The 20,077-nt window shown below is 42.2% G+C and overlaps 1 protein-coding gene across 1 annotated transcript in view; it reads right to left on the bottom strand.

The window, feature by feature from the left end:
- Positions 1 to 18,565, bottom strand: part of raph1b (Ras association (RalGDS/AF-6) and pleckstrin homology domains 1b) — a 37,088-nt gene extending 18,523 nt beyond the window's left edge. Inside the window, exons 1-2 of the mRNA XM_032506273.1 lie at positions 18,267 to 18,565; positions 6,897 to 6,980 (exon numbers count right to left, since the gene is read on the bottom strand). The gene's annotated coding sequence lies outside the window, so the exon portion shown is untranslated. The remainder of the gene's footprint in view (positions 1 to 6,896; positions 6,981 to 18,266) is intronic.
- Between the last annotated feature and the right edge of the window lie 1,512 nt (positions 18,566 to 20,077).

A 20,077-nucleotide genomic window follows, 5' to 3' on the forward strand; every position in this document is an offset into this window, starting at 1 on the left:
AAAAAATATTATCAACACATCACATAATCCCACCAAAGTAAAGCAAATTTGAGGAAAAAAAAGAATGGACCGGAAAGGACTATGCATGGGGCTAGAAAACAGCATGGCAGCTATAGAAACTCAGTGAACTCTTATGAAGCACGAGCACAGTGCCATGGTGCTTGGCTGCAATTATAGAATGGGAATTCTTGAGAGTTTAGTGGGACACAAACACTCACACTGACAAGAGTCTCTGGGCGCAAGATGCAGACAAAGCTCAGACAGAGGGAACAAGTAAAACATTTAGTATACCCATGGCTAGGAATAGCTCCAGACATCCAGCAGGCCAGCCTGGATACAATGTGTGCCCCCATACTCTAAATGCTGCTGATTGACTCTGCTAACCCTAACCCCCATAACCCTAACCTTGTGCGTGAGAAACTATGAGAGTGACTGCAGCATGATTTTGAGGAATAGTGGTGTGATTATGCAGTTTTGAGTAAGAAACTACCAGGCCCACCCTAGCTACAACATATATTTTCATAGCAAAGCTGCTGTGTCCCAGTACTGTTGTGTAAAGATATGTGAATACAAGCACACATATCTTCACCTTATTTCCTTGGTGACTAACAAATCCAGCAATTGTAAACCTAGTTGTTCCCCAAAAAAATTCAAAAACCATTAAACACCACCACTGAACATAAATAATGCTTTTCTATACCAATATGATATATTCAAATCTTCCCCTTAACATTATATAAAATACCTTTTAAAAACTGAGTAGTCAACAAATTGATGGTTATGCGTTTCCTCAAATACAAAAAACACGTAGATTTCCACTCCTGAAGCTTTTCCATTCTCTTTCTCATGTCACCCCATCATCTCGTGCGTATGGCACCTCTGGCCTGACAGACTATGAATCACCTCTTACACATACATCTGTCTGATTGTCATCATGGCACCACACACACACACACACACACACACACACACACACACACACACACACACACACCACACACACACACACACACACAACACACACACACACACACACACACACACACACACACACACACACACACACACACACACACACACACACACACACACACACACACACACACACACACACACACACACACACACACACACACACACACACACACACACCACACACACACACACTTCAGATATCTTTAATGACGTCCTGTGTCATAATGAAACCGTTTAAATGCAATGCACACTTTACAGTGTGCCAAATTTTTGGTTTCACTGCCTATGAGACATAAAACTAATACATTGTCATTTTAAATGTGCAAGCATGTAATAATGGTTAGTTTCAGGCTCATGTTTGCAGAGCCGAATGGGTTTATTTTGTTCACTTTCTTCACACTCTCGCCTTTTTTTCGGGTAGACTTGACTCCCTCCTTCATGTACAGACAACAGGAGAAGAGCAAAGAAGACCAGAAACCAACGTCACTGTGTTAAACAGACCTTATGCAAGTTAAAAGTGGAGATGGAAACCATGGAAATGTGGCTAAAAGCTGCTGCTAGCAGCGTCAGTAAAAGAACTCTTCGAAAGGGGAGCGGTTAGGAGGCTACTATCCAAAGTTAAACTGGGTGTGGCTGGCTTGTCAACTGACCTGTAGTGAAAAATGACATACCACTGTGTCTGTGTGTGTGTGTGTGTGTGTGTGTGTGGTGTGTGTGGTTGTGTGTGTGTGTGTGTGTGTGTGTGGTGTGTGTGTGTGGTGTGTGTGTGTGTGTGTTTCGATGTATGAAAATGTAGGGTGGATGCAGCTTTAAAGATGAAGCAGGCTTGTGACATGAAAATCATAGGTTTAAATTAGAGAGATGTACATACGGTATAGATAGGAAGTGTCTCAATGTAACAAGACACCCCTGTGGCAAGAAATCTACCTATATTAACTCTACATACCATCAATGGCTGATGGGAGATCTTCATAAGTACTGTGCTTTACCACTTTGATTTACCAGTAATCCATCAACCTTTACACTTAAAATCAAGAAAACAGAATGTAAATACAGTATGTGTCTTGTGACCTCACTGGATTTTGGTCAATTGAGGCTTGTGTCAATGGTTGCTTTCTCTACCTCCTCTCCAGAGGATTTCTCCTTGTATATTTACTGAATGCCAGTGAGTCTAGCTCTACAATTCTGAAGGACTGTCATGAATATTGGTATTGAAAAATACCCTTAGAGATGGTATTATTTTTAAGACAATTTCGCCCACCCCCTATTCCCGAAGCAGGGTAGCTTTAATGTAAATGTCCACTAATGTTCAGACAATTCTGCCTTATAGAAATAAAAACCTATCATTGGCCAAAACTTGCCAAACGTCACATTAAAGAGGAGAGAGAACATTTAAGGGAACAACTGAGGAGGGAAGAGAGATGAGATGATTAACAGGCCAGCGGGGAAGTGGGGGGAGGGATGGAGGAAATGTTGAATGGGTACTGGAGCTGAATAATGGAGGGAGGGTGCCGGCTATTAGGCTGTGAATAAACGGGAGGCCCTGATGGCCAAAACAATTGCTCCTGTTTCATTAGTCAAGCCCGACCGACAGCTTGCAAGTAGAGGAGGAACTTGCATACAAACACACACACACACATATAGATCCACAAACACATCCGAGCTCACACAAGCACAGCATGACACAGTGAGACACTCTGGCTTATACAGCCAATTAGGAAGGAGGGGCAGAGAAAGGAATGGGGGGCAGAGGGGAGAAAGATGTGGAGGATGTCAGAAGTGGACAGATGGAGAGGGAGTCGAGGGGGAGAGAGCAGGCAAAGCGGAGACGAGGGAAGAGAGGGAGCATGAAAATACATGGTCACACTGGTGGGCGGTAGGTGCGGGGACTCAACACCTCACCAATATCAGAGCGAGCCAAACTTGAGCTTGCCTTGCATTTATTCGAGCAGCCATCGCCATGGCAACACACACATCCCCACGTTGATGTGCTCCACAAACCGACATGCTGCTATCACAAGGCTTCAGTGTGAGCTTGGCCTCAAAACATCAGTAATAACCAACATATTGACGTGATGCGTCCACTACCCCTGCCCGTAGGGTGTCCATCTGCCTGTTCATATAACCACAGCGCATTCAGATGACGTTTGCATGGATTTCCATAATTTCCTAATACTTTATGTTATGGTAGGAAAATGAATAAATAAGAGGTGGCTTGTGCTGGGTAGAACAGCTGACCTTTATGTAAAGCAGGCCACAGACTAAATGGCACACAAGTGGGCAAGTCCCAGTTTTTGGCTTTTTTCAGTCCCTCTCTCTCCCTGACAGTCTCCCTCTCTCTTACACACAAACACACCAAGGTTGTGTCAGCCTCCCTGCGTTCCTCCAGGGCAGCCATCCAAATGTGAAATCAATAGTCGTCCTGGCCTAGGAGATTGGGTTACACACACACACACACACACACACACACACACACACACACACACACACACACACACACACACACACACACACACACACACACACACAACACACACACACACACACACACACACACACACACACACACACACACACACACACACACACACACACACACACACACACACACACACACACACAACACACACACCACCCCACACACACACACACACACACACACACACACACACACACACAGGGTTTAGGTGGTCTGCTGCAGTGGACTCACACACATACACACACATTAAACACGATGCAGCCCTGCACCAGCAGCAGAGAACAGAGGCTGACTGCTGAGAAGAACTAGCCTGACATTTAAGGGGCACTCTTTAAAAAAGTTCTCTACTGCTCTGCTAAAGCATAAAAAGGTAAGAAGCTGCAATGCTGTAATGTAAATTGTTGCTTAATAATAGGGCTGGGCCATATGAAGAAACTCAAATATCACAATATTTTTGAACAAATACCTCAATATCGCAACGATATTGTAGTGTGTACTGTTGGTGCTTTCACAAAATATATACACAATGAGAGTTTTGATAAATAATCATTAGTAATGTGGATATAATGACTAAATGGGTAAAGGCAAATAATAGAACAGTTACAACAGTCTGGTGACATTACTTTACTTTAAAACCAGGAAAAGACTTATGCCATATTACGATATCCAAAATCTAAGGTGATATCTAGTCTCATATCACAATATCCATACACTGCCCAGCTTCGCTTAGAAATGCTAAATGTGTAACTCTGGAACATTTAGAACCTGCTGTAATTTATCATAATAAATAGGTTGTACCTAGGACACTGGATAAAATAAAACAGGACGTACCCAAAGACTGAATTCTTTGATCAGGGTTCACACAGACCTTTTAAATACCACATACAATGCAGGCCTGTTTCACAAATCATACCAGCCAAAATATGAAAGTATAATAAAAAAAAATAGTAGGAGCAATACAACCTAGAACTATTTATTATATCACATTTCTTTCGTACTTCCCCGCAGTATAGAACAATATTCTTTCATTGCCCTCTCATCTACTCTAGATATATTTAAAGTATTTATGGTGTTCAGATAGAATTTTTTTAATCATCCTCTAGCTGAACATGAGATTTGCCTCAGCCACCTGTTAGAGAATACAAAGCACAGTAGGTATAACATACTGCCCAAACAACACATGCCCAGACACACGCGTGGACGGTGACAACAACACATTCATACTGCCACAAGCCAGCCATATGCAATGTGCTGCACCTAAAGGCAACAAGAAAATACACACATGTCTGCACTCATGCCACAAGCAGCTGGGAATGTTTCCCTCTGTTAGCTTACTACGTTTTCCATCTCCCCTTTGCTCAGTCCTTCACCCCACAACCCTTGGCCACTGATTGGCTAATGATGATATTCCTGTTTTCCAAGTGTGTGTTGTTGTGTCTCATCCAAACAGACACAAAGAAATGTGCAAGTCCGTTTCCTGCCACGCCACCTCCAGCATTCCTGCCGTGCCAATGTTGCCATCCTTTCAATTTTTTACACACACACACACACACACACACACACACCACACACACACACACACACACACACACACACACACACACACACACACACACACACACACACACACACACACACACACACACACACACACACACACACACACACACACACACACACAACACCACACACACACACACCACACACACACACACACACACACACACATGTCATTTCCCAGAGGTCTTTGTGGTTGCAACTTGCTTATCCTCGGGAAAAGTAGGGAATATCGTTTCAAGGACAGTTTGTTTCAAGAATGCCCAGTGCATAAATGAAACTGTTGCCATGACAACCACATCACAGAACAATGACATATTAACCATGATCCTGCATGAACATGTCGAATAATATTGACAGCTAAATGTGTCACCGTCAATAAGCAACTCTGCACGACAGCCCACATGAGACAGACAGACAGACAGACAGACAGACAGACAGACAGACAGACAGACAGACAGACAGACAGACAAAGAGTCACCCGCCAACACACAGCAACAAACTTCTCAGACACACATGCATCCTGACTTCCTCTGGAACAGTTTAATTCCAGGGGAACAGGCTTCCTCCTCTCTGCCTCAGGCTCCATCATTGCTGGGGTCCCAGTTTATAACCAGGTTTCCTTCCACATCCTCACTTTTTTAGTTATTTTTATTTTTACACAGTATGTGTCTGGGACTTTGTCCATTCACATTCTCCCCCATTAGTGTTTTCTAGACACCTTAATACTTTCACCAGATGTGCATTTCCCAACTGACAAGCCATGGTCTAACTTTTATAACATGAATACAACCATTTCAAATTTATTCCCTCATCACAAATGGAAAAGCCATGTGTCTAGGTTTAAATAATGAAAGGTTACAAGTAACAAATACATCTCTTACTCCATATGCGTCTTCTTAATAAAGCTTACCTGACCTACAGTATGTGGACACCACCACTGCAACCGAAATGCCTCCAGGACAATTGAATTGGCTAGTTTTTCTAAACAACAACAAACTAAAATTACATGGAAAATAGCAAACAGGATGCCATTTTATGTTGTGGAGTTATTTTTGCTTTGATTTATAATGTGCTTGTGCTCTGGGTCTTGTGGGCCACTTCTTTGAGCCATAACTCCCTATAGCCACTATGATGTTTTTTTATTTTATTTTGACAGTGACAAAAATCTGTGCTGATGGTCATGTGTCACACGCAGCCAAGAAGAGACTCTAGAAAATTACATTGTTGCCATCCCTTGTATAAATACAAGTGGAAACACTGAGACTCAGGATTACAAATTCAACACAGATCTGTGATAGTGAGAGAATAAAGGCTCACTGTAAGGAGCAGCTCTTTACTACAAACCACAGCCCAGTTGGCCCTCACATGGTTCTACTTTAGTCAGGAATTATCTCCTTCGGCGAGTAAGACTCTCCTGACAACATCCTCAGAGGCTTGACTCCTCTTTCATTTGGCTTTGATTTACAAGGCCTTCTGATGGAGGTTTTAAGGAGGGGGGTGAAGCCTACCACTCTCCCCAAGCTCTGGATTTACTTCTTTTTACAACACCTAACAAACACATGGATCTACATTGTCAAATGGGGATTCCGCTCTCTGGAAAATGTAAAAGTATTAAGATGACAGATGATAGCTAGTTTGAGCACAAGATGTTTCAGACATGCATGTCAGAGGCGCTGCAATAAAACCAGCATTTGAGACCACCTTAAATATAACATCTCAGGCAGCTTGCTACAACAGCAGCTTGTCAAAAATAACTGTCCCTGTGGCATTTGTGATTTTACTGGCAGCAACGTCAATACCGTTTTTCCTCTGCTCAGAATTTATTACCCACAGAAAGTAGCAATGGCACCATTTACTCACTCCAGTTTACAGGAACTCTTACCTCTGAAGTGGCTCTGTCTCCTTCCTACTGAGGTTAAAGTTCAGACGACAACACCACTCCACTCTGTGACAGGGCGTTTATCCTCTGGAAATGAAAAAAAAGGAAGAAGAAACTCTATTAGATATGATTTAGTGTTTATTTTTGCGACTATGGTAGCAAAACACAATCCATTCTTTGGTCGTCTCATCCAAGGCCATTAGTCTGTGAAATTCTCATAGGTCGACTGCGTTTAGTCTCACTGCACTGCAGGAAAATTCAGAGACCTGGCAGAAGGCAGCTAGAGGAAGGCAGAGTGATTTCCCTGTCACAAGAATGCAGAGGATTAACTGTGGAGTGTGCTTGAGCGAGAGACTTAACTAAGCACAGACAAAAATGACACGCACAGCCAGAAAGACACTTATCGCAAAGCTCGGAAAGCAATCAAGAGCAGTTCTCCCTTCATTAAAAGCTGTCTTCATCATTACTGTGAGATTTAGAATGTGGCATTTGAGCTGCGGAGGCCTTCTTTGACTACAAAGTCAAATTCAGAGCCACACACGCAGCCAACTTAATAAGCATGGCAACCACTGCAGGCTAATAATTTCACAACATGAGTCAGAGTAGAAACCCAAACCTTGTCAAAACTCTTACTTGTGGACTGACTGTGACTCACCAGTCTCCACAATGCTGACAGGCTTTAAACATTTTCACGAGTCATCAACTTACACGCATAACTGCTGACTAATACCAGCCTAACCTTATTTTATCTAAAACAATCTAAATGCTGAATCATAGTCTGGTCATAGACTATAATCCGACCATGTCATACAACATGTTGCTTGTAGATTGTAACATGCTGAGCTGGCCTGAAAACATCAATGCTATGATTTGGTCATAGTGTCCATTGTGTGTGTGTGTGTGTGTGTGTATGAGAGGTAGGCAGCTGAAGTTGTTGCTGTCTACTAGGAAGCTATTCCTGCTGGCTTCAGCTGTTGCCTTCGTTTTTCTACACACCAACTGTTGTTCAGCCACAGCATGCGGCCCTTCTCTTGGCAGAAAGTGTGTGCATGTGTGTTACTACTTGTAACAGGACGTCAGGAAGAATATGACCTTAGTGTGCTTGTCTGTGCATGTGCACGTCATCCGTGCATGTGGGTCAAAAACACACAATTGCCATCTCAGATTACAGGTCGCCACCCTCCCCCATCTCTTTGGTGTAATTTGCACACAGTTAACGTGTGATATCGCTCAGTCAACACAAGGCCATTGAGCAGGTGTGGCAGTGACACATGGGTCTGTGCAGCTGCAGGGAACACAGTTGCTCCAGTCACAACAGCACATGGAGCCAGCGGGCAGCTGCTCCAATGCTGAAAACAAAGGCAGGCCAGCGGCCCAGGCACAGACAAAGATTACCAACTCGTGATCAAAAAGTAATTCAAAAATCAAAAATCATTCATCATCAAAGACTCAAATCAACAATTCCAGACACGACATAGGTACATTTTCCTCCTTGGTTTCCCCTCTAAATTCTGTAATAAAGTTATGCTCAGGAGACTCTTTGGGCACTCTGAAAACATGCATTTGCCCAAAATGATGCCCTGTGTATCACTACCCTTGCAACAGTTAGTTTCAAGAGTTTTTATGTGACCTAGATTGGTGCCCCACTTCAACAACAGACCGAGGGGAAAACACAGAGTCCTATGTAGTGGACACAGGTGTGTCCTTGTCCACCCACACTTCCCCTATTAACAGTAATCCTACGGGGCAGCTCTTTTTCTGTCAGGGCAGGAAGTGGGAAGGAGGGCAGGGCACTGTGTGAGCAGGGCTGTTGATGATGTCACATCAGGAAAAGAAAGACAGGACTGTTGCAGGGGAAGTACAGCAAATGAGTAAGCAGGCAGGCCTCAATATGTGTGTCCAGTGTATGTTGGTACTGTACAGTGGTGCTCAAAAGTTTACATACACATGCTTAAGTTGACTAAAAAGAGGAATAAAAAAATCATGTTTTGGAAATTTATTTTAATACCTAAATTAAAAAATGAGGTAAAATCCAACCTTTAAGGACACCAATTTTCTTTGTGAATGAATAACGTATAGTAAATAAATAAATGTTCTTATTTAAAATACAGGGGTCATAAGTATACATACCCCTATGTTAAATTCCCATAGAGGCAGGCAGATTTTTATTATTAAAGGCCAGTTATTTCCTGGATTCAGGATATTATGCATCCTGATAAAGTTCCCTTGGCCTTTAGAATTAAAATAGCCCCACATCATCACATACTCTTCACCATGCTTAGAGATAGGCATGGGATACTTTCTATAAAATCATCTCTCAATGCAAATCAAACCAGGTATTAGTCTAACTGAAATAAAACCATGCCTATCTCTAAGCATGGTGAAGAGTATGTGATGATGTGGGGCTATTTTAATTCTAAAGGCCAAGGGAACTTTATCAGGATGCATAATATCCTGAATCCAGGAAATAACTGGCCTTTAATAATAAAAATCTGCCTGCCTCTATGGGAATTTAACATAGGGGTATGTATACTTATGACCCCTGTATTTTAAATAAGAACATTTATTTATTTACAATACGTTATTCATTCACAAAGAAAATTGGTGTCCTTAAAGGTTGGATTTTACCTCATTTTTTAATTTAGGTATTAAAATAAATTTCCAAAACATGATTTTTTTATTCCTCTTTTTAGTCAACTTAAGCATGTGTATGTAAACTTTTGAGCACCACTGTATGTCTGCCAAATCCCAAATATATGTGACATCTACTAATCATACTGTGAGAAGGACTTCCTGTGATAATTTGAGATAGAATAGTCATCCATACAAACCCACATTCTATAATAAGGGTTTTACATGACCACATAACAGAATCCAAGTCCCAAAGGACAGACAAAATGACACACAAGCAACTACACAGCTTGAGTCTTTGTTACTCAGGTTGACCGAGCACATTAACTGAGCGGATCCGCGCAAATCATGCCCCTTAGACACTTGTGTCGGCCCAAAACAGACAGTTTCAATTATATAATTCATTCAAAGACTTAATTTTTATCGATTATACGGTTATCATTCAATAAATACCATCAGAAAAAGTTACATAAAACAACATTTAACATATGATTTTTACACTGAGGAATTGTTCTTAGAATGCTGTGTGAGTTTTGTACTCTTTATGCGTTATATTTAGTGTTGCGAACACCAACCTGATTATTCTGGGGGGGGGGTCGCAACTCGAAAAAGATTGAGAACCACTGTCTACACTAATAATCTGTCCAACAATGGCTGGACCAAAGGAGATTTGTTGATCGGAAACGCCCAGCGGCATCTTAGTCTGCTTTCAGAACCAGACAAGGCCTTAGCAGTGACCCTGAGCGTTCTTGTAAGGGCATTTAGGTAAAGCAGCAGTCAGATAATTGATGGTTCGCTACAAAGCCCATCTTTGCTGAGAAGGTGCATTAGTATTGATCAGTGAGCTTTTATACCATGGCAAGTGCAACTCAAAGATTCCATGATTGCTCAGTGGATGGCCTGACCTCTTCAGTAGTATAAAAAAAAAAAAAAAGTTGTCTATGTCAATTTTGGATTTGCATATCATCTGCTTAAATTATAATGTGCAATACTCTGCTGCTACTATTTATTGCTACTATTTATTCATTATTACTGTTCACCATAACAATTCCTTAATTATGTAAATACTGTATCATAACAATTCCTTTAACGTAATGTAAATATCGTACATATCTACACTCCTTATATTTCTTTTATTTTTACGCTGATATTTATATACTCTATATATACCACTATCTTTATTTATATTCCTTTTGCCCTTTGTGCAATGTGTGCAACTGTAACACAGAATTTCCCTTCGGGGATCAATGAAGTATTTCTGATTCCGATTCTGGTTCTGGTTCTGGTAGCAACATGACCGGCATTGGGGGGGCTGTGTCCCTCAAATGACTGCCAGCCGGTGAATATTGGATTTTTCTGTTTAAGTGACTTACCAGCGAGGCTAAACAAACAACCTGCCCTCTTTATCAGCTTTACCTCATGGTGATGGGGGTTATTGAACCGACCTTCTACTACTTGTGCTATTCCCACTCTCACACCGTGATGTCTGGTTGCGATTACAAGGAGCTGATCTCTTCTCCTCGGTGGGATTCTCCACGGTCCGTACAGCAGGCAAGCACTCTGCTCTGGAAAAACCACACATGGTGGGAATTATGGAATACTGCTGCGTCAGGAATGTTCCCACGATGGCCAGTGGGATCTGATGGAAGTCCCACTGGCTGGCTAGCTGCCAGTGGGGTTTATGGGTAATGTAACACACACATACAGAGTTACATGATCAAATGCCTCTTGTGTTAGTCTACATTTGGACCTGTTCCTCTTGTGTTGGATCATAATAGTCCTTTGTGTGCACTGGTTTCATTTAACTGCTAAATAAATCAGTTCAAACCTCATCATTAGCACAGCTTCCTTACAGCTGTGGTTAAATAACAGAAAAATCACTTCTCATTTACACGGTTTCCCTCCAATAATCTCTCAACAGCAGCGTGGGGTCAATCTGACTGACCTCAAATACGCCAAGTGACCCTCCCCATATAGCCTTAAAGCCGGGCATGGTGCCGAATTTGGGGGCAGATCTTGAGTCAGTCACTGAGTAGAGTTGTCTGTGTGGCACGCGGGGCAAAATAATCAGGAATCACTAGAGAGTGAAGATCAGCGGAGCAGAGAGAGATTAGCAAGCTATTCAGCCACTAACTCAACCCAGAGACTCATTCAATAGAGGCTTGGGTTGACTCGCAGAGCTGCCAGGGTATTAGTCAATGAGATTTGGCAAAAGGCAGTCACACAAGCACACACACACACACACAGCGCTATTTTGTGAGATTAAGCCTGCAGGTTTGAATGACTGTCAAGGGATTCTCTAGCAAAAAATGTGTCAATCCGCTTCAACCACGGCAAGCTTAGCCGTTTTTACTTGGATTCTCTCAAGCGTTGTAGGTCAAGGCCTGAAACTCGAGATTCCTCCAGTGTCCCACATTAATGTTGGTGTAAAAAAGAAAAATGGAGCAGCCTGCCAACATCAGGCTATACAGTAAATGCAGAGCACTAGCCTGAAGCAAAGTGTTGTGAAAAAAAGTGTGACTTCCAGAATTTGGCAGCGGACACAAGGAAAACGAAGAATGACCTCAGTGTTTCCGAGCCGTTGTATTTCACATGACATCAGCTGCACTGAAGAACATTTTCTTGGTTCTCATAAAACTCGCTCTTCTGTCCTCTCCCTACATCTCCGCATCCTCCATCTGATACTTCTCACCAAATTTAATTTTTCACCCTTTTCCCTCACAGGTGTTCTGCCACTTCCCCGAATTGTTCCGGCAGCCAGCTCGGTTGTGGAGTCACTAGTGACATGGCGATGTGTGGTGACCCTTGCGGCTCTTGCCTTTGGATGTTATGAACGGGAGCTGTGATTGCTTTCCAACCCCCTCTCCTTTCCCTTCCTCGAGGAACCGCACTCTGAAGTACCGCCTGGATACTGTAGCTACTTCTAAGAGACATGAGCTGGGGTAACTTTCATGATTATGGGTGAGAGTGTAGTTAAAGTCTGAAGGGGAGGAAAGTAGGCTATATTGCATATTTAATAGCAAAACAAGCCATTTCAGCCCCAGTTTGTGGGTGTAGTGCTAGTTTGTGTCTTGAACTGAACACAGAAACACTTGAAACGGTTGGAACATTTCAATAATGTACGAGTTTTCGCTTTGGTGTATGTATGTGTGTACACTATGTAGTTTAACAAAATCCTTGCAATTGCTACAATTCAAAAGGATGACAACTTAAATACAGTGCATGCTCAGCAGGTCTTAAATCTATTTTCTATGCGTGACAATAGATTTGTTTGTTCCAAATGATTGAGGCACATAATGTTGCTTTTGTAACCACACACAAACTTGTCATCCCCAACACAATGTAACGCTGATCTAAGGACATTTTAATGTCTATATTATAATAACTGTAACTAGATCTTTAACTTTCTCTGATAGTCTTATAATGCCACGATTGTTAGTGTATTCTAAGTGGTATATAAATCTGAATCCTCAGTGGATTTGACTGGAATGTAACCGGGAGGTCAATGATCAGAAAGCAACTTTACAAGCATTGGGCCAAGCGGCAGGCACTTCACAGGGAGGTGAGGGAAAACAGCAGTTCATTTTACTTCCATCTGTGTTTGTATGATGGGCTGTAAGTGTTACCAGAGACTGCAAAAAGGCAAACAAACCCCATCAATCCAGCCCCATAAACACACAGACACGCAAACCGCTGTTATGGTTTCATGAGAACTAGCTGAACTCTGATCAGACGGGTAAAATAGACAACACAGGAACTGGCAGTGCTGATGTTTATCCCAGGCTATAACACGTCGCGTGATCTGCTGTAAAGAACTGGCCATTTAATTCAACCAGGGTTGCAAAATTGCGCAACAAGCAATACACAAAGTAGGAAATAAATCTACTTTCTTCTTTCAAATCTACATCTTACACTAGACAGATCATACATCATACTGCCAATAATGTTTATTTTCTATAGAGCAGCTAGTCAGCACATGCAGATTTCCCCTGAGTCAGCACTTTGTGTGTATTTTAATACTCTTTGAAGCACTCTTGCTTGCCTTCTCCATGTCAAAGACCCATTATCCATGGCTCGACTCAGTCCACACAGACAGACCGCCCCATCCATCAACCCATCCCGTGACTGTTACAGTGGAGCTTTGACTGGACTTTGTGGTGGATTAGGTAGGCAGGTGAGGAAGACAAAGAAACATGATACCATAACTCACCGCCTCTACGGCTCCCTGTGCGTTCAGCTAACCGATACCTGATGCGGCTGCTGGAATTCTAGCTGAGAATGAGATTCCCTTTTCCACCTAAGCATGCTAAATCAAGTTCAGGGTCATTACCCAACTGTATGAAACTTTACTTAAAGGTAGGTGAAGAAAAAACACAGCAGATGGGCCTAAAGACTATAGGGTAGTCACAGGTGTTGATCATGCAGACTGCATGTGATAAAAAAGTAACAATCAATCAATCTTTTTAGTTAACAAAGACTAACCCCCTACACCAGTGAATGGAACACACCATCTGTAATACAGTAGAGGAGGAGGGAGTCCCACCAGCAGCCCAGCAGTGAGAATCAGCCACCTGCCATTGTCAATGTCACACCGATTAATAGCTGCCTAAGCTGCTTAAATACATTGGAGAGGAAAAGAGGTAGCACACAAAAGGGACAATTAATAACTTAACAATTACATATTGTAGCAGATCAGATTAAATATAGGAAAATAGGTCAAGGAAGAATGGGTGTGGAGATAAAGACTGAAAGACTGAGGTATGTACACTAAGTTATGTAGTTTAATAGGGGCATCAACTCTTGTATCATAAACGTAAGGGCTTATTTCCAGACCCACAATTTTCTACAGATGCTTAACAATATACAAGAAGAGTCCATCTTAACAGAAGCACAGGTATCACTTTCTCCAGTTAATGTAGCCTCAGTGGACAGTGAAGTGAGTAAGGGGTGCAACTACCACTTTTTGTCCACTTCAGAATTTGCACCAGCTCTCTTCATCTATACTTTTTACCTCACAGCTAGATGCAACAACTGCTGGCCCTTTTTCCGATAATGTTAATGAAATAACCCCTGTAACACAGTGGAAACAGCAAATTGAATATTATCTACCTATGTACTGTACTGAAAAGTGGACTTTTCCTTTAAGAGTGTAAATCCCACCAGGACTGACCCAAACTAAAAATGTATACACCCGTGAAAGCGCTCTCAGGAAAAAGTGTTCACCTAATGGCACAGATATGAAAACGAACATGGCAAAGACATCCAATTGTAGTTCTTCGCCATTTATATCTCTAGTTGTCTTTATATACCGGTGTGCATGCGCTTGAGTGCATCTGCTGAACAAGGACCCAGATCATGTATTGCCCTGAAAATAGAGGAGGGTGCCCTGGTTCTGCCTACTCCAATCAGCGGTGTAGTCGGAGAATAGAGGCTGTATTGGCAATACATTGCTTTAGCACAGGCGGAAAATATGACACACCTTGATCCCTACACCATCTACACCATTTTCTCAGGCTCCACCGCCTTATCCTTACCATTCACCTTGTCGAAAGAACAGAAATCAATGATCACAAAAGAAAAGGCTGCATGGATCTCAAACAATTGATTTCCTGTCATAGAGGGCACCGCTATACGTCTATAGGTTTGTATGAAAAGGCCAACAGGAAGAGCAACTCTATCTGAAACAGTAGTGGTGCAGGCTACAGGCAGGCTGGTCAGCCATTTCTCTTTGTTTCCAAATGACAGGGGCAGCAGTCACCAAAGGTCAGCAAAATGTTACAAAACAAAGCCCTACAGAGGATGGGATTGCGTGCCTGTGACAAGAGGGGGGGGGGGGGGGGGGGGGACACCTAGGTGGAATGACACAGACGCTTTCTCTTTCATGCTATGCACCCAGAATGTTGCATCTTGTTTGGCACCAAGGAGTGCTGAAGCAGCTGGTGGCCTTTTGCAATTTACTCATAACTCCCCGACCCCAAGCCAAGGTACCTCCTATCAGTAGAATTATCAGGTTACACTCTCCCCTCAGGGTCTTCATCAGGGTATGTTGAAGCCTGCGTTTGAAGTGCCATCCTCCCCCTGCCCACAATTACCCACCTACACCCCCCGGCTGTAACACAACCTGGGTAAACTTACACCTAGCACCATCGCCACCCCCAACCTCGTCTCTGGAGCTTTTGTGCAGATCAGACTTATGCCCATGGGACATGGGTGGATGGATGGGAGGTCGTCAGACATGGCCCTTGCAACTCGCACGATAGAGCCAGTAAAGTGCTGACAGACCAGCACGCAGAGCTGCTAACACACAAACCAGGAATAGCTTTCAAATCTGTCTTCTCTCAACGCACACACAATCTCATGGCATCATTCCTCAAGCCCAAAATATTATTTGACAACTGTTTTTCTTATCTAATCAACTACATCCCAAGGAAATCAAGCGTACACAAAAAAAGGATGAAAGGCAACAGAGGGATGGAGGGAGGAAAGCAGAAGGGCTTTTTTTCTTCTTCCCTTCCACTTGGCGAAACAAGACAGTGGATAGAATGAGAATACCATGTCTCTGGTTATGTATTTTGAGCTCTTCCAAAATATATACTCTAGCTCCCTAGGTTCTTTTTTCAATAGCCTTGAGAGAGAAAGTGAACAGTAAAAAATTCCTTACATGTGCTTCTAAACAGAAGCAGTGAAATGACACGCTCTCTTCTAACATGTGTTTTACCTCTGTGGCTGGAAACTCAATCCATGCATGAGCTTTTTATGACTAAGCTGTATACCATACTACCTCAATGCAATGACTTCAGGACTATTAAGTCTACTGAGTGAATGCCTTGTATGAGGGGCTGTATTATGAGGTGCATGTCCACTGTTACTTTTTAAGTTGTTTATTTGTGTGCACCAATGCCATCACAACACAAATCTGTCCATGGCATATGCAAATGATGACACTGAATCAAACAGGCACTTGTTATCTTTTAAATTATATGATCTTGTTACAACTGCGATGACAATAAACATGTTGTAATTCAGCCACAGGCCTAAGATAAGCACAAAAGTTGCCTCTAATATTAAAAACAGAGTAAATATTTACAAACCATTGGTTTTGACTTTACATAACCAGTTGATAATAAAAGTTCTTCAACTCATTATGGGACAGAGCATAGGACACAAAGACACAATAACAATACCCAAAGGAACAAAAACAACATGGTTCATTTTCTGTATTTATACAGTAATAAGGAGCATATGATTCTTGTTATTTTCCTCTTGCAAAAAACATGACATACCGCCTGAGGGGAAGCGACCAGAAGGCCAGCAGTTATTTTCATCCCATTAACTGCACTGTAAGCGAATGGGCTGTATTGTTGCTGCACCGTCTCCATGCCCAGAATAATGTGCTTTGAGTCTAGTGCTTTGTGGATGCAAATTAAGCGTGCCTTAAGGACACAGACGGCCTATTATAATGCCACTGTGGGGAATAAAGGCTAGACCAAGTGGTATCTCAGTGGCTTTTTTTTGTGTATTCACCCCTGAACAGAAGCTGAACAGTTTAAAAAAAACTTAGTAGAGTAACTAACCCACAGGGAATGTTTACTGGGTGATAACCTGGGCCCATGTGGTAGCCAGCCAGCCAGTGGCAAGGTGTGAAGGCAGCTCCTCTACAAATGACCTTTGAACCCCACAGTCAATGAAGGCTCATTATCTTTCTAGTGTTAAATGTTTGAAGTAGACTTGAGATGGAAACAAAGCTAGGCATTATTTTTAACCACTAAAGCAGCAGCAAAGTTTAAACCCAATATGTTTGAGCTTGAACTTTTCCACCAGGCTTCCCTAAGACGTTTTCTAAACAAATAAAAGCAGTGTAGTTTTCAAAAAGATAATTCTCGTGGCTAAAGGGGATGCTAGCATTAAATTGATGATGGCCAACGGTCGAACTGGCTACATGTTACCCAATCTCCGGCGGCGTCATCCAACAAAGGGAATTAAAACAGTGTTCACGAGCTGCAGTGAAGAGGGTAACTGATAATGAGCTCAACCCAGCCACACTGACGTAAACTACCACTTATCTTAAAAGGTTTTAAAGACATAAAATATGGTGCTTCCAAAAAAATAACGCACCCGTATGATACAAACATTAGCGCGACAAAACCATCGGCCATTACCAGGAGCTGGTGCTAGCCCCCTCCCGTGGAACAGGGTGGAGACTGTACATATTCCTCCTGCTCAGTAAGATGCAGAGGAGGACAATTAGGTTGAAAATACCTTGTCGGCAACGACAGAGTGCACAGGCTCGGCTTTGGCAACATAATTAACAACTAGCATACAACATAACAATAGGCTCACGTTCATTTGCCTCTCCCATGAAAGCTGCGGCTCTTTTCCCAGTCGGCCCAAACGCTGCACGCCCTTTCTCCCCAAGAAAGGGACCGTTCAATGGTCGCATAGGGGGCACAAACCCCCCCCCCATTCAAACACACACATGTTCTAACAGTCAACAACACATTTACATTGTTTCCTAACCTACTGGTGCTTGTCTTTAAGAAGTATGGTCAACATTCAGTATAGCTAGGCTACCCCTCCCTTCTCCTTTCCCGAGAACACATCCCAGGATGGATGGGCAGGCTTGATACATTGTCATTTGTTTATAACTGACATTTTAATCTCTTGACATGCTTATCAAAAGGAGAGAAAAAAAAGGTGTTAAAGAAGTAAAACATTCCGGAATAGTAATGAAAAATCACTTACAGTGAAATGGGATTCACAAAGAGGGTCCTCGCCTCTCCTGGGTTCTCCAAGGGGAGAGCAAATATCCCTGCCCTAGGGGAGAAAAGGTGAAAAACTCCTGATAGATGTGTAATGATCTGTTTAAAAGATTAATCTAGTGAAAACCCGCCCGTTATCCTCATGTTTCCACACGTCGCCTCGTCTAGGCTTCATACAATCCCAATCCCATTCCCCTTTCCCACTCTTCTTTCCCGGAGCTGCCGAGGAGACACGCTGCGCGTCTCCGTCGTTTCCTGTCCAGCCCAGAACCCAACGCTGCATTCAGGGCCTGTCGGAAATATATTATATTAGAGTGGAACGCAGAGAAGAGGAATGATCTAGCCAAATGACAGATACGAACACGGAATACGGGAAAAGAGATAAAATTGCGGTGATATACGATTTGACTAGTTGACGCATTTTTTAGCCCAGTTATCTGATGATTATTTGGTTAACGAAAACATGTACACGAAAGTAGCAGTCTTGGAGGAACAGTGAAGGCAGCATCAGTCTCCAGTAGCTATTCCTTGATAATAATAATAATAATAATAATAATAATAATAATAATAATAATAATAATAATAAAATAATAATAATAATAATAAATTGTATATTGCTACTTTCAAATATACTTATTTACACAAGCTAAAAAGATAGAGAATACATTCAAAGTAAAATAGTTAAAATATAGCAGCCTAGATGTGAGCAGCCACATTTAACCAAACTGGAGCTCTGCGGGGGTTCTTGCTGATGCTCTCCTAAAGCCACCACCACCACCAGACAATAGGGCCTTGTTCCAGATTAGGAGATTATTGCGTGTTATCCATATGGACACATGGCATTAATAACCCGTCAATCCCCATCATCCATTTTCTGAATCAGAATTACAAACAACATTTTAGAAATGCTATAATCCCCACTTCACAATCCCATGAATCTGTCACCATGTGTTGCCACACAAAGTATTTTCTACCCCTCTATGGTCTCTAATCCCTGCTCTGGGCAGTTTGACCTGTATTTATAGAACAGGGAAAGGCATTGAAGCAAAGTGATATAAAGTTGCAGTTATTAGAAGATTGGAGCTGAATAGCTATTTCCCTGACTTGTAGCGGTAGATATCTAAAACTAAAATGCTTTGTTACCATCTAGTGGACAAATAAAGCTGTTGCACTTTTCAAATTACCATTAATTAAATATGTTGTTGATTCAGCCATGGGTTTTTAAATCAAAGAATCAAACCTCTCTCGGGACTACACCATGAAAGATAATAAACCTCTCTAATATTGTATTCTTTTTTTCTTAATCACATGCTTACTGTGCCCACGTCTGTACATGTGTCTTAATCCATGACTCATACAGTATGGAGGCAGTTTCTTGTTCGCTTCTCCCAGAAATATTTTCTCTGCCACTTATCCTTTGGGCTACCTCTCTGCCTTTTAGCAAGGCAACGACACTTTGACAATCACACAAATGTCAGCTGTCAGTTTAAACCTGCTTAATATCGTTTTTTGTGCTTCTCATTGTGTTCAGCAGACCTTCACACATGGAACGCTGGGTCACTGCACTTTTGGTCCTTCACTCCACCTCCAACTGTGGCTGCAACAAACAGCTACACAGCAGAAAATACACACATTTCAAGAGTCTTTTCCCATAACATGTTTTCGAGTGACCATTTGCATTCCATGTAAGTATTCCTCATTCTCTTAAAGGTTCAATGGATTGACAATTTCACTTTATGAGGTTTTTTTAACATCATCATGAGTTCCCCCAGCCTGCCTATGGTTCATGTGCCT

This window comes from Etheostoma spectabile, chromosome 24 (genome assembly GCF_008692095.1).
Source record: "Etheostoma spectabile isolate EspeVRDwgs_2016 chromosome 24, UIUC_Espe_1.0, whole genome shotgun sequence".
NCBI lineage: Eukaryota > Metazoa > Chordata > Actinopteri > Perciformes > Percidae > Etheostoma > Etheostoma spectabile.